Below are 11766 nucleotides of genomic sequence, written 5' to 3'. Positions count from 1 at the left end.
CACTGTCTGGCAGATGGATCCTGGTTGAGCATCAGAAAGGTCAAGTGCCGATACAGCTTGTGGAAGTGGTTGGTCTGGAAGATTCCGTTGATTAGAAAATTTTCTATTTGCTCCCCTATCACATATATATGTAAAAAAAACCCCAACGTTTTCCACTTACAAGATCTTTCCCAGGAAGATTTCCACAGAGTTTCTTAACACGTTAGCAAAATGAGAGTATCATAACAAGTTGCAGATATGTTAAGTTCTTGGTTAACTGATTCTGAGGCCATCATTATTCTAAGGGCTGGTCACAACAATAAAACACAAAATCATTTGGAATTGAAAAAAAAGGTGGAAACCACACAGGGAACATGATGGAATCTTGCCACTGAAATCATATAAACCACCAAAATTTTTCTCACAACTCAGGACAATTGGATTGTAAATCACTGCTTAACAGGAGTAAACCAAGGTGGGTAATAAGCAACTTTTAATTTAAAATAAATGGACATGCATCATACAAAGCTCAATTCCCATCTGCTTGAAAGCTTTTTGATGCTACTCTGGCAGCAGATCCACTGTGGAAACATGAGAATGTAGCCTTAGTGAGTACAGACTTGCCGGACATCATTGCCAATGTATGCTCCGATCAGATCTATTACATGCATTGAGGGCCCCACCAGTTTGTTTCTGGGAGAAGGAAAACAGGTTATAGAAATGGTATTTCTTTGGGATAACTTATCTATAAGGAATTTCTAGCAGACACATGGTAAAATGTATTTTGCCTTACTTTCCTAAATGTCAAATCTCAACAAATCAAGCACAAATTTTGAAAATAACCTCCACTGAAACCTGAATGGAAGCTCAACAAATTATTAAATGATGAATTTTTACCTCCTTCCAAATCATTTACTGAAAAGCAGGAGTGGACTTGGACCAATTACTTGAGCTGTGAATTTTTATTATAACTAGGAGAGCATTAATTTTGAAGTTTCTTTTGAAGCATTCATTTACAGCTTCTAGAGCATGTGAATTTCCAGTGTCTAGAGCATCTACATTAATATTATGCACTCTAAATCTCTCAGCCAACCGAAGAATGGAGTTGAAAGTAACTTCCCTGTTTGAGGCAATTTCCCCATTATATATACTGCTTACAAACCCTTTCGAGTTGCTACATTCCCTTGTGTTATTAAGACTGAGTAAGACTAAGTCTATTAAATTAGGAGTGGCAGGTGGTATGTTAATGCCAGACCTCCTCCTGTCTTACATGCAAGGGCCAACAGAGTCAGTTCTCTCCAGCTTCAGGGTTCTGAAGTTACAGCTTTTCTACCTGTCAATGCTCTGAAGATTGAGGAAAATCTGAACACACAACTGCTCTCATTAGCAGCATCTCCCAAGTAACTAGTGACAGGACGAGAGGAAATGGCCTCAAGTTGCGCCAGGGGAGGTTTAGATTGGACGTGAGGAAAAATTTCTTTACTGAAAGAGTGGTTAAACATTGGAACAGGCTGCCCAGGGAAGTGGTTGAGTCCCCATCCCTGGAAGTATTTAAAAGACGTGTAGATGTGGCACTTAAGGACATGGTTTAGTGGACATGGTGGTGTTGGGTCGACGGTTGGACTCGATGATCTTAGAGGTCTTTTCCAACCTTAATGATTCTATGATTCTATGATCTGTATGAGAAAATATTACCTCCTTTGAGGTAATAGCAGTGGGTAGCTTCTTGTTTGTCAATGTCTTCGCTGAAAGATTGTTATTGCTGAGCAATATCGTGCTGATAGCACGTTGGTCCCTTGTCTTGCACTTCATTCATTGTCTTGGCAAACAAAAATACAATGCATTTGACTGGGCAAAATCTGAGGTCCGCAATCAGAAAATGACCGACTTAATTTGCTATATGTCTTTTAAGAAGCAGACTGCTTGTGCTTCATACAAAATAATGTTACGGGCTACATGCCATTTCATAAAATGAAAGCTCAGTTAGAATGGCATTGCACAGAAAAGAACTTGGTTTGACATTACTCTGTGCTTTAACAATGGATCCTTTTGTCCAATATGATGAATCCACTAGAATCTGTCACAAAGACAGAAACACTTTTAGTAACATGGCTGTTAATTAAGGCATCAATAAAACAGACACATTTTAGAAAGATGATTTAGCTGTTTAAACTTATTGTAATTTGATTTTTTTAAAAGGAAATTGTAACACCAGACTCCTAAAATGAAGGAAGCACAATGCTCTAAATACCAATGGAGCAAAACTACTATCTTAATACTTTTACGAAGAGTCTTTAAGGGAGTTTTAAGGCAATAATAACCTGGAATTTAAATATCTTCAGAATTTTCTTACTAGACTGACAATTTTTGTTGACAGTGATTATTCATAAGCCTATCACCTCTGCCAAAGAACCGTACTGATAGCACAGTATTGATAAAACAGAACGTTTATATAGGGACATATACTCTCGCTCTTTATATACGTAAGTCTGTCTGCATATACGTCCCTCTGTATATGCAGTGTCTCCGGCATGATGCCTCATGCACATGTTGTTATGTACAAGCAGGTAAGAAATGAACTGAACAGATGGACCACAAGATGGGTGGAAAACCAGCTAACCTGCTGGACTCAAAGGGCTGTGAGTAATGGCTTAAAGTTCAACTGGCAGCTGGTCATCACTGGAGTTCATCAGGGTGGATACTGGGTCCAAAACTATTCAATATCTTTAGAAATTATCTGGGTGACAAGAGTGACTGCACCCTCACCAAGTTTGTGGGTGACACCAAAGTGGAAGGAGAGATAGATAAATCAGAAGGAAGAGCCACCACACAGAAACACATCAACCGTCTGGAAGATTGGGACAGGAAGATTTGTATGAGGTTTAACAAAGATAAATGTGAACTCCTGTGACCTGAATAATTGCACACAGCAGTACGGCCTGGGGTCTGACTGTGGGGTGAGCACCTGTGGAAAAGGCCCTGGGGGTCCTGGTGCACAGCAAGCTGAACATGAACCAGCAGGCAAATGTGTCCTAGGCTGCATCAACAGGAGTACAGCCAGCAGATGGAGGGATGTGGGATTGTCTCATCTGCCCTGCACTTGTTAGGCCAAACACTGTATCCTGTTCTGCTCTACCAAGCCCTGGTCTCCCCAGTTCAGGAAAGACATGGAAAATTCGAGGGAGTCCAGTGGAGAGCCGCCAAAATGATCAGAGGGTTGGAGAAGTTGACATAGGAAGAAAGGTTGCTGGAATTGGCTGTGCTTAGCCTAGAGAGGAGAAGGCTCAGGGGGATTTAACCACAGTCTAGCAATACCTACAAGGTAGTCATAGAGCAGACGGAGGCACTCTCTTCACTAGGATGCCCAGTGATAAAACAAGGGGCAAAGGGCACAAGTTGCTTCAGGGTAAATTCCATCTGAACATAAGAAAAGAAATTCTTCACTGCGAGAACAGTTAAACACTGGAAGAGGTTGCCCAGAGAAGTGGTGGAATCTCCTTCACTGGAAACATTCAGGACAGCTTGACTGGGCCTTGGATAGCCTAATCCAAGCCTTGCTCTGGGTCCAACCCAGCAGTTTGGACCAGATCATCTCCAGAGGTTCCTTCCAACGTTGATTTTTCTGCGATTCTGTATGTGAATGAAGTAATAGAGTGATACAAGGATTACAAACGCACAATGGCTACGGTGGGTTTTTCACCCTCTATGAAAAATTTACTTAAATTTACTCATGAGCAACTAAGCCATGTCTGAGATATGCTATATGTTCCAAAAAAGTGTAGACAAAGTCTCCCAAATCGTATCTCAAATGCACAAGTTTGGTGCCATATTTACTGTGAAAGGGGAAAAACTTTGAAATGTTTATGGAATTTTCTAACTTAAAAAATCTTTACTGGACTATTCTTCTATGCATATTTGTAGGCTCTGTATCTAGTTGTAAACGTAATACTGGAGGATTGAGACAGAAAGTGAAGTAAGAATACATAATTTACAAAACAGTCTAAACCCATCACAATCTAAAGTGATGTATCAGGTACTTCTATGCAGTAATGCAAATGCTTCTGAGACTGTACTTATCAACCTTGTAGTAACAAAGAAGATATTGATAAACTACAAGATACTGTCCGTTGGCCTGAGACTGAATACTGACCATTTTGGATCCTAGGTTGTAGCAAACTTAGGGAGCAAAATGAAGCAAAGCCAGATCTCTAGGAACTGAAAATAAGAAACAGCTGCTACCTGACTGTGCTCAGAATCTTGGAAATACGTAAACAGCTGGAGTAAAGCTGCAACACAGGGCAACACACTCTTTCCTTTACATATTGTTGCAGCAGATATAATGTGTTATATGAAGGATAGGGCTTTCTGTATTAAAATATCCTCACTTGAGCAATGTAATATCACGAGTCAAGTTAACTGAGGTACTCGACACTTCAGTTTGTCTCTCTCCAAAATTGTTTTTTTTCAGCAGACTTAACGAAGCATAGCTTTAGCTGTAGCCTAGATTCTTCTTTGGTGGCCAACCATACCTCCTTTCTGTCTGAGTAGCATAAGAAGTCCCTGTCCTATCAGGTCAATGGTACCAATCTATTTTTTCCTCTGAGGATCAACACCCGCTAACAGACTGAAATGATAAATGCAATTCTGCCACACTGTTACAGATAGACTACAGCACTACTCTGTGTTTTCAATTTTTAAAGGCCTATGAGAGAAGGAATTCTTTATGTTTCAAGTCACAAGACAGCACACACACCTTTCCACTACTGTAGGGAAGGGAACAGGTAATTTCACCAAAACCCAAAAACCACTTGCATGTGTACTTTCCTAAAAGGGTGCACAGAGGTTTTACTTATGCAAGCATTAGGAATAAGTCAGTACAAATACATAGATGTTACTTGAAAACTTTTTAATGAAGTCTTATGTTCCATAAAACTTACTCTCCTGCTGAAATAGTGCCAGCTGCTTCATATTGGAAAGAAGCATGCAAAGAGGCTGCTTGAAGCCATAGATAAATAATAGATGATGCTCTTCCCAATGGAAAAGCGGTAAGTGCTTTAAAAGCACAGCAAAATGAAGAAAATCTGTGCTAAGAAGTTGAATGGAGCTAGGATTTCACATGAAAAGAAAGTGCTATTCTGTTTAAATTTGTAAATGATCGCTGGATTTCTGGGTCAGTGCCCATTCCTGAGTTAGAATAACTTTTGACACATTTTAAAGTGTTACTCGCACTACTTCAAAGAGAATACAGGAAAAAGAAAGAGGGCTTTCAATACAAAAAACCCTAATAACTTTCTCTAGTGTTACGTTAAGCAGAAAGTCCCTGCACATTTGGCATTGTAAAAGACATGGTAACTTAATAGGTTAGGCTTTACTCCATTACAGAGGAATGTATTTTATTTCCTGGTTCATTTTTAAATAAAGTCACAAAATGCAGTAACTATTCTCCTGAGTCCAGGAAAAGATTTCCTTTCTAAGTATGAGAGAAAGAAATCTGTATTGTGTTCAGCCTAGCAAGGCCATAAATGAGGTCCTGAAACATATGGATTTCATGAATAAGAGTAGTTTTCTTTTTTTTTTTTTTTTTACTGCTTTCAAGCTTCATTTTCTTAAACATATCTACATTCAAGAGTGAAAAGCTAAGAAATATAGGCATTAGTCAAGCAAGGAATGACAAACAAAGGATTCCAGTCACTTAGCACCTCCTGGAGTATGAGCCAGAAAGTTGTTTTGGTTTCCATCATAGCACTGTTGTGAAAAGCCCAGGTCAGCACATTGCTGAAAACCCCCCCATAAGTGGAAAGGGAACATTTTGTAAGAAATCCTCTTCTCTCACAGCAAAGGAGCTCTCTCTGAGACCAGAGGATGCTCCCTCATCACCAAGAATGATAACACTAAGCTGAGAGAGAAGAGCACCACCCTGAAAGAGCAATTTCCAAAAAGAGTGATGGGCAGATCTTTTCCAACTCCTGTTCAGACAATTTCCAAACCGGCAGCCTGCAGTCTGCTTCCAGAGGCTGTATCCATGACATCTCACAGCTTTTGAAAAGTTTTCTACGCTTTTCAGAAGTTTTCTATACTTTTGAGAAATTCTGTCCCCATCTGAGATTTCACTTAGAAATTTTGTCCCATAAAGTTACATTAGGGACATATCTAAGGGAGGCTTAGGGTAGACCAGTCAGATCCCCATGAGAAACTTCGTGATTACACACACACACACACACACTCTCTCTCTTTATGCTGATATGCTCCATGAGGATGTGTGTGCACAAGAAAACAACAGGAATAAGAAGCAATTTCCCGAGTCTTATTCTACACATATACAAACCCTGTTCCTATTCCTGTCACACAGCCTTTGTTATCTTTACCAGAAGGTACATCATTTGGTGGATTTGAATAGGCTTAACAGTTCAAGCATGTCACAGTCCACCTGGACTGTTGCCACAATATGCTACAGCCACAATTCTCCATGAAGCAACACCACTGAACCTGTGCAGCACAACATATAGTTTAACTCCTGACAGTGCTCACCTGGGCCAGTATTTGTTCTCAGCATATGCTTGTTCATGTCACTTTTAACACTTAATTAACTGGTTTTATGATTCTTTTCAGAGACTATTTTGGCATCTAACGGTATTCAGATAACTGTCATTTAGATAACCAAACCTAAGCTGTATTTACAAGTATTCAAAGAGAATTCTTTCATTGTAACCACTGAAAAAAATCAGGACGCAAAACCCAGAACCTATATTCTCCCTTCTCAGCAAATATCCCAGCTGGTCCCCCAAATTGCTTCTTTTCTGCTCCCTTCCTCAAAATTTGCATTCTTGATTGCACAGTGACTCTGTAAGCTCAGCAGAGGGAATGGGAAGTGCTGGGCAGTTGGGGTACTCAACACACACAGTGGGGCTGAGGGAAGTCCAGAACCCAGGTGTCGTACCTCCTAGGTGAGTACTCTAATGAGGCTACTAGGCAAAAACTTGTATCATCACCCAAAACTTCTTCTCCAGTCATCTGCTTTCTTTTTCAGCTTAGCCCAGCATATTCCAAGCATGCTCTGAGTCTACCTAGCAAATCAGGACCTTCAGGAGCTGCTTAGTTTGTGGATCCCACTGTTGGTCCAGCCAAGACACTGACTGTGTAAAAACATACAGTAACACAGGTTTGGATGTGTGAAAAACTTTAAGTGGGAAACTCAGTCACCTGTGGTGTTGCAGCATTTTACTGCTCAGATGTGCTCTTGCTTTCTAGAGCTTGGACTGCTTTTGCTTCAGTTGCATTTTAAGTGCCTGAGGACCATTTTGCATCTTACGTTTTGTCTAGAATTGTTATTATAACACAAAATGAAGTAACTTTGAGTATCTGGTCTCCTCATGACAGCAAATAATGCATTATAGAATACCAAGAAACTGTCCTGTCATTAAACAAGTACTGAAATTTATGGCCACTACTTATTTTCATCTCAGTACCACAGCTGTGGTCACATAGTAACTTCATAATTCACTTTCATTTCACTTCAAGTGAACTCGAGATGTTTGCTACTGTTTTCACATGCAGCTGAATGCATGCACCATTAGAAACAGGTAACATCAATTCAGGATATGAATTTATCAGAAAATGGAAAACATTTGTAAGTTTACCTACATATCGAAATTTATTCATTTAAAGACAAGGTTTCCAACAATTCATGTCACAGGTATGGATTTTTCATTATGTAATTAGTAACAAAGGTGCAGTTATAATTCACAGTATACAGGTAATGACACATAAACCTTAGATTTTATGCACTCTAGAATTTTAGATCAGATACCTACACTTTTACTTCTAACAAACTGGAATATACAATCTTGTGCCTGAATACTGAACTAAGAAGTGCAAACATACTACTAGGAAACTAGTCTCCCCCCCTCCGACGATTTCAATGGCAGCATCAAATTACTAACAGTTTCTAATAAAAATACAAGCCTTTTAGTGAAAAAGTACTTTGGCCAAACCCTCAAATAACTTCATGCTGAAATACTGCCGCAACAGGACTCTGCATTGCAAAACATATTCCTAAAAAAGTATGACAAGTTCTTATCCTCATCAAAGAATTAAATCATAATTAAATCTATGTGCAAGTGGATCAGATACATTTTAATGTGCAATCAGGAAAATAATCACAGTTGGAAAGATTAAAAATTGCTATTTCAGTGTGAAATCCCTCTCTTGCTACCTTTCAGTGTTCTATTAGGGGAATTTTTAAAGCAGAAGGACTATTCTTAAAGATGCAGTAGAAGTGTAATTGTAATATTCCTCTTCCTCAGGCACTTGAAAAACCATAGGTTGCAAAACTGCCTACTCAGAGTCCAGATTATGTTGTCCGCTAAACTGACAAAAAGCATAATTGCGGAGTTAAGATGGTGTGGGTTTTTTTGAGAATTTAGAAGGTTTTCACTTCTTCCAAAGGCCGATCTAACCCTCATCTTTGTACTGCTAGGATCTACTTGGAAGCTCACCTAACACTAATAACATTATTTTGAATGTGGAAAAATGCACAGGACAGAAAGAACAGATCTTTGAAGTACCAGAGCAACCACACCAAAAGAATACTGTAACCATGGAAGTTTTGGTATGCCTGCACCTCCTGGGCCAGGTATGTTACTGCTCCAGTATGTTTCAATGCTGAAATACTTTGTGCAGCGGGAAATCTTGCTGTCATTTTCTACTTTCCTGTCAGCTGCCAGACTGTCTTAATCTCTTTAAATTAGAGACATAACTGACCAAGCCATTTGCTTGAAAGCAAATGGCAAGTAAGTATATATTGACTGTCCAGAGCATACAATTAGTACTTTTGGCTCAATGCTTGCAGTTGAATTAGTCCTCAAATGAGCTTTTGCTGTACCCTAATAAGATATATAAAGGAAAATACTGCAATCTGTTAAGTATTAGAAATTAAAGCACTGGTATAGCGAAGAACCTTGAGTGACATTTTTGTCACAATGATGTGAGCAATGACTTAAGAGTTTGGATTTCCATTGAGACAGCGCCTGCTGCAAGTGGGATGAGCCTTCAGCTGAACCGTCTTCATGCTGCAAGGAAGCAAACAGCTCCAAAATGAGCTGCTTCACTACTTCCATTAAAGCCATAACTGTAAAAGTGGCCTGATCCACTCTGCTACTTTTGCAATCCCAGCAAGGCCACCTACCAGCTTTCTCTACTACATCCTCTCCAGTTCCCACTACAGATGTGCTTAAAGGAAGACTCTTGTCTTCAAAAGATGAACGTTATTTCAAGCTTTGCAAGAAAGGGGCCCTTCACTTGAACCTGGAATAAAATACACTCAAGCAAAAAAAGTTGCATTGCTGGTATGAACCCTCAGTATGCCTCTGTATTGCTACTTTTTGCAACTATTAATTGTACTCCTGCAAGGTCTGCAGTTTTGATAAGACAGGTGAAAAATGCTAATGAAGAAGTATCCTGAGAAGTCAGTTGCTGTTATGAACCCAACAGATGTTAGCATTCTATACCTCCTGAGGCTAAAGAAATTATTTACTTATAGAATGTAAGACTTAAATTGACAAGTATCTCAATTAGAGATTTTGAAAAATCCCAGATCTTGTTTTACCTCTGTATGTACTGCACTAAGAAAAGGGCAAACCTGTTTAGATTGAAATGCAGGTGGAACTGTCACTTTTCATTTGAAACTAGCCCTTTCTGATGGTGCATGTAGAGAATCAAAATCTGGCCTTACGGTCAGCTCCACATAAGCCCGAGAAGTTTCCAGCTGAACCACTCATCATAGCAGGAGAAATGAGACGGCTTGGATCCGCACTGTTTCGCTGATGTAACTCAAGTTATACTTGAAAACCCATCAGATTCATTCTGCTGTTTTGTCTCTTGAAGTCAAAGGACATTTTGCTGGCAACTTCAATGGGGCCAGACACTCTATCAAGTGTTTAGCTTGATGATATATCGCATGATTAAAATGGGTTTTGAAAAACTTTTGAGTGGAGTTGGAGAGAGACATCCATTAACACTTAAGAGATGCAAAACACCTTAAGGAATAACAAAACAACGCTGTGTTGATTCCAAAAGCGCAATTTTCTTGTCTTGGCAGAAGAGATTTCATAAATAATTTAAGCAAAAATATGTGCAAGATAAACATCTCGTAATCTAAATTCATATTTCTTTGCATAACAAGTGACCACTTAGAAAAATACCACACGTGAGTTTGAATAGCGCTTTTAACACTGTTCAGTGCATTCAAAAAGCAAAAAGAAAGGCATCCTTTGCATATTTGGAATTTTTGTTAAGGATTCAGGAAAAGTCAAGATGCTTGGGCTAAAGCATTTAATATCTCTCTGCTTTATAAATGGTAGATTTGTATCAAAGATGCATTTTATTTGGAAACAATCTATTTTCTTTCTTCGCATGAACTTCCGAGCATATCATCTGGAGTTTTGTGCAAAGCCAGAATGTGATATAAAGCCTAGTTGTTTTCCCCAAGATATATGGTTGATTGGAATCACACATTTAGAAACATCGTAAAATTAAGTTTCAGTGGAGAATGACAATTTTTTTTTTTAACTATTTTTTAGGCCAGACACAAGGAATAAAGTTAAAGTCCTTTTCAAAGCCAGGCTGTGCCCAGCCCATTATGAATAGCAAAATTGGATGTTAGAGTCTTTCCTATGCTTTTGTACATAATACAGGTTGTATAAGAATGAATGGAGACTGGGTCTCATTACACTTTTGTAATACTTCCTGTGGCATCCTGGGCCATGAATTTCATGGATATATGTATTTATAAGCTAACTGTACTATCAGCTGTGGCTTGAAACTATGTGTTTGCCCTCTGTGACCTACGTGGTAGACACATGCACAAAGGTAAGGCTCAATAAAGGTAAGACTAACTTAAAAATGGTTACCTATGAAGTCCCTTTAAAAGAAACCCCTGGAATAAAATGAAGAAAATGAACCCTACTCGGTAATAATTTTAACAAAGTTAAGAGGTGTCAGATAAGGAATTAGAACAAAAGTATCCACCAAATCTTTCTTTAAGAGGTGCCTGACCACAGGGGAGCTCTATAGGTCTGTTCTAGAGAAGGGTGAGCTGGTAGGGAGGAATGAGAAATATCAAAAAAATTCACAAAAATATAACAGATAAATTTGAAAGTTCAAAATACTTGGCTTTCTTCCCCATTTTTGAACACAATAATACATAACAACTCTAAAAATAGATATCTGTTATGTGAACAAGATAAAAAAATATCCACTGGAAGAGTTTAGGAACGCAAAATATGCTCACACAATCTGAATTTACCAGGTCACCAGAGCTATTATTAATACTCTTTCAAAATTCCGTAAGATCACAGAATCATAGAATCACAGAATGGTTTGAGTTGGAAGGGACCTTTAAAGACCATCTAGTTCCAACCCTCCTGCCATGGGCAGGGACATCTTCAACTAGATCAGGTTGCTCAAAGCCCCGTCCAACCTGACCTTGAACATATCCAGTGATGGGGCATCCACAACTTCCCTGGGCAACCTGTTCCAGGGTCTCACTACCCTCACCGTAGAAAATTTCTTCCTCATATCCAATCTAAATCTACCCTCTTTCAGTTTAAAATCGTTGCCCCTTGTCCTGTCACTACAGGCCCTGGTAAAAAGTCTCTCTCCATCTTTCTTATAAGCCCCTTTTAAGTACTTGAAAGGCTGCAATAAGGTCTCCCTGGAGCCTTCTCCATTCCAGGCTGAACAACCCCAACTCTCTCAGCCTTTCTTCATAGGAGAGGTGTTCCATTCCCC

This window comes from Aptenodytes forsteri, unplaced genomic scaffold (genome assembly GCF_000699145.1).
Source record: "Aptenodytes forsteri isolate BGI_AS27 unplaced genomic scaffold, ASM69914v1 Scaffold229, whole genome shotgun sequence".
Lineage (NCBI taxonomy): Eukaryota > Metazoa > Chordata > Aves > Sphenisciformes > Spheniscidae > Aptenodytes > Aptenodytes forsteri.
Note: the sequence above shows the minus strand (reverse complement) of the source record.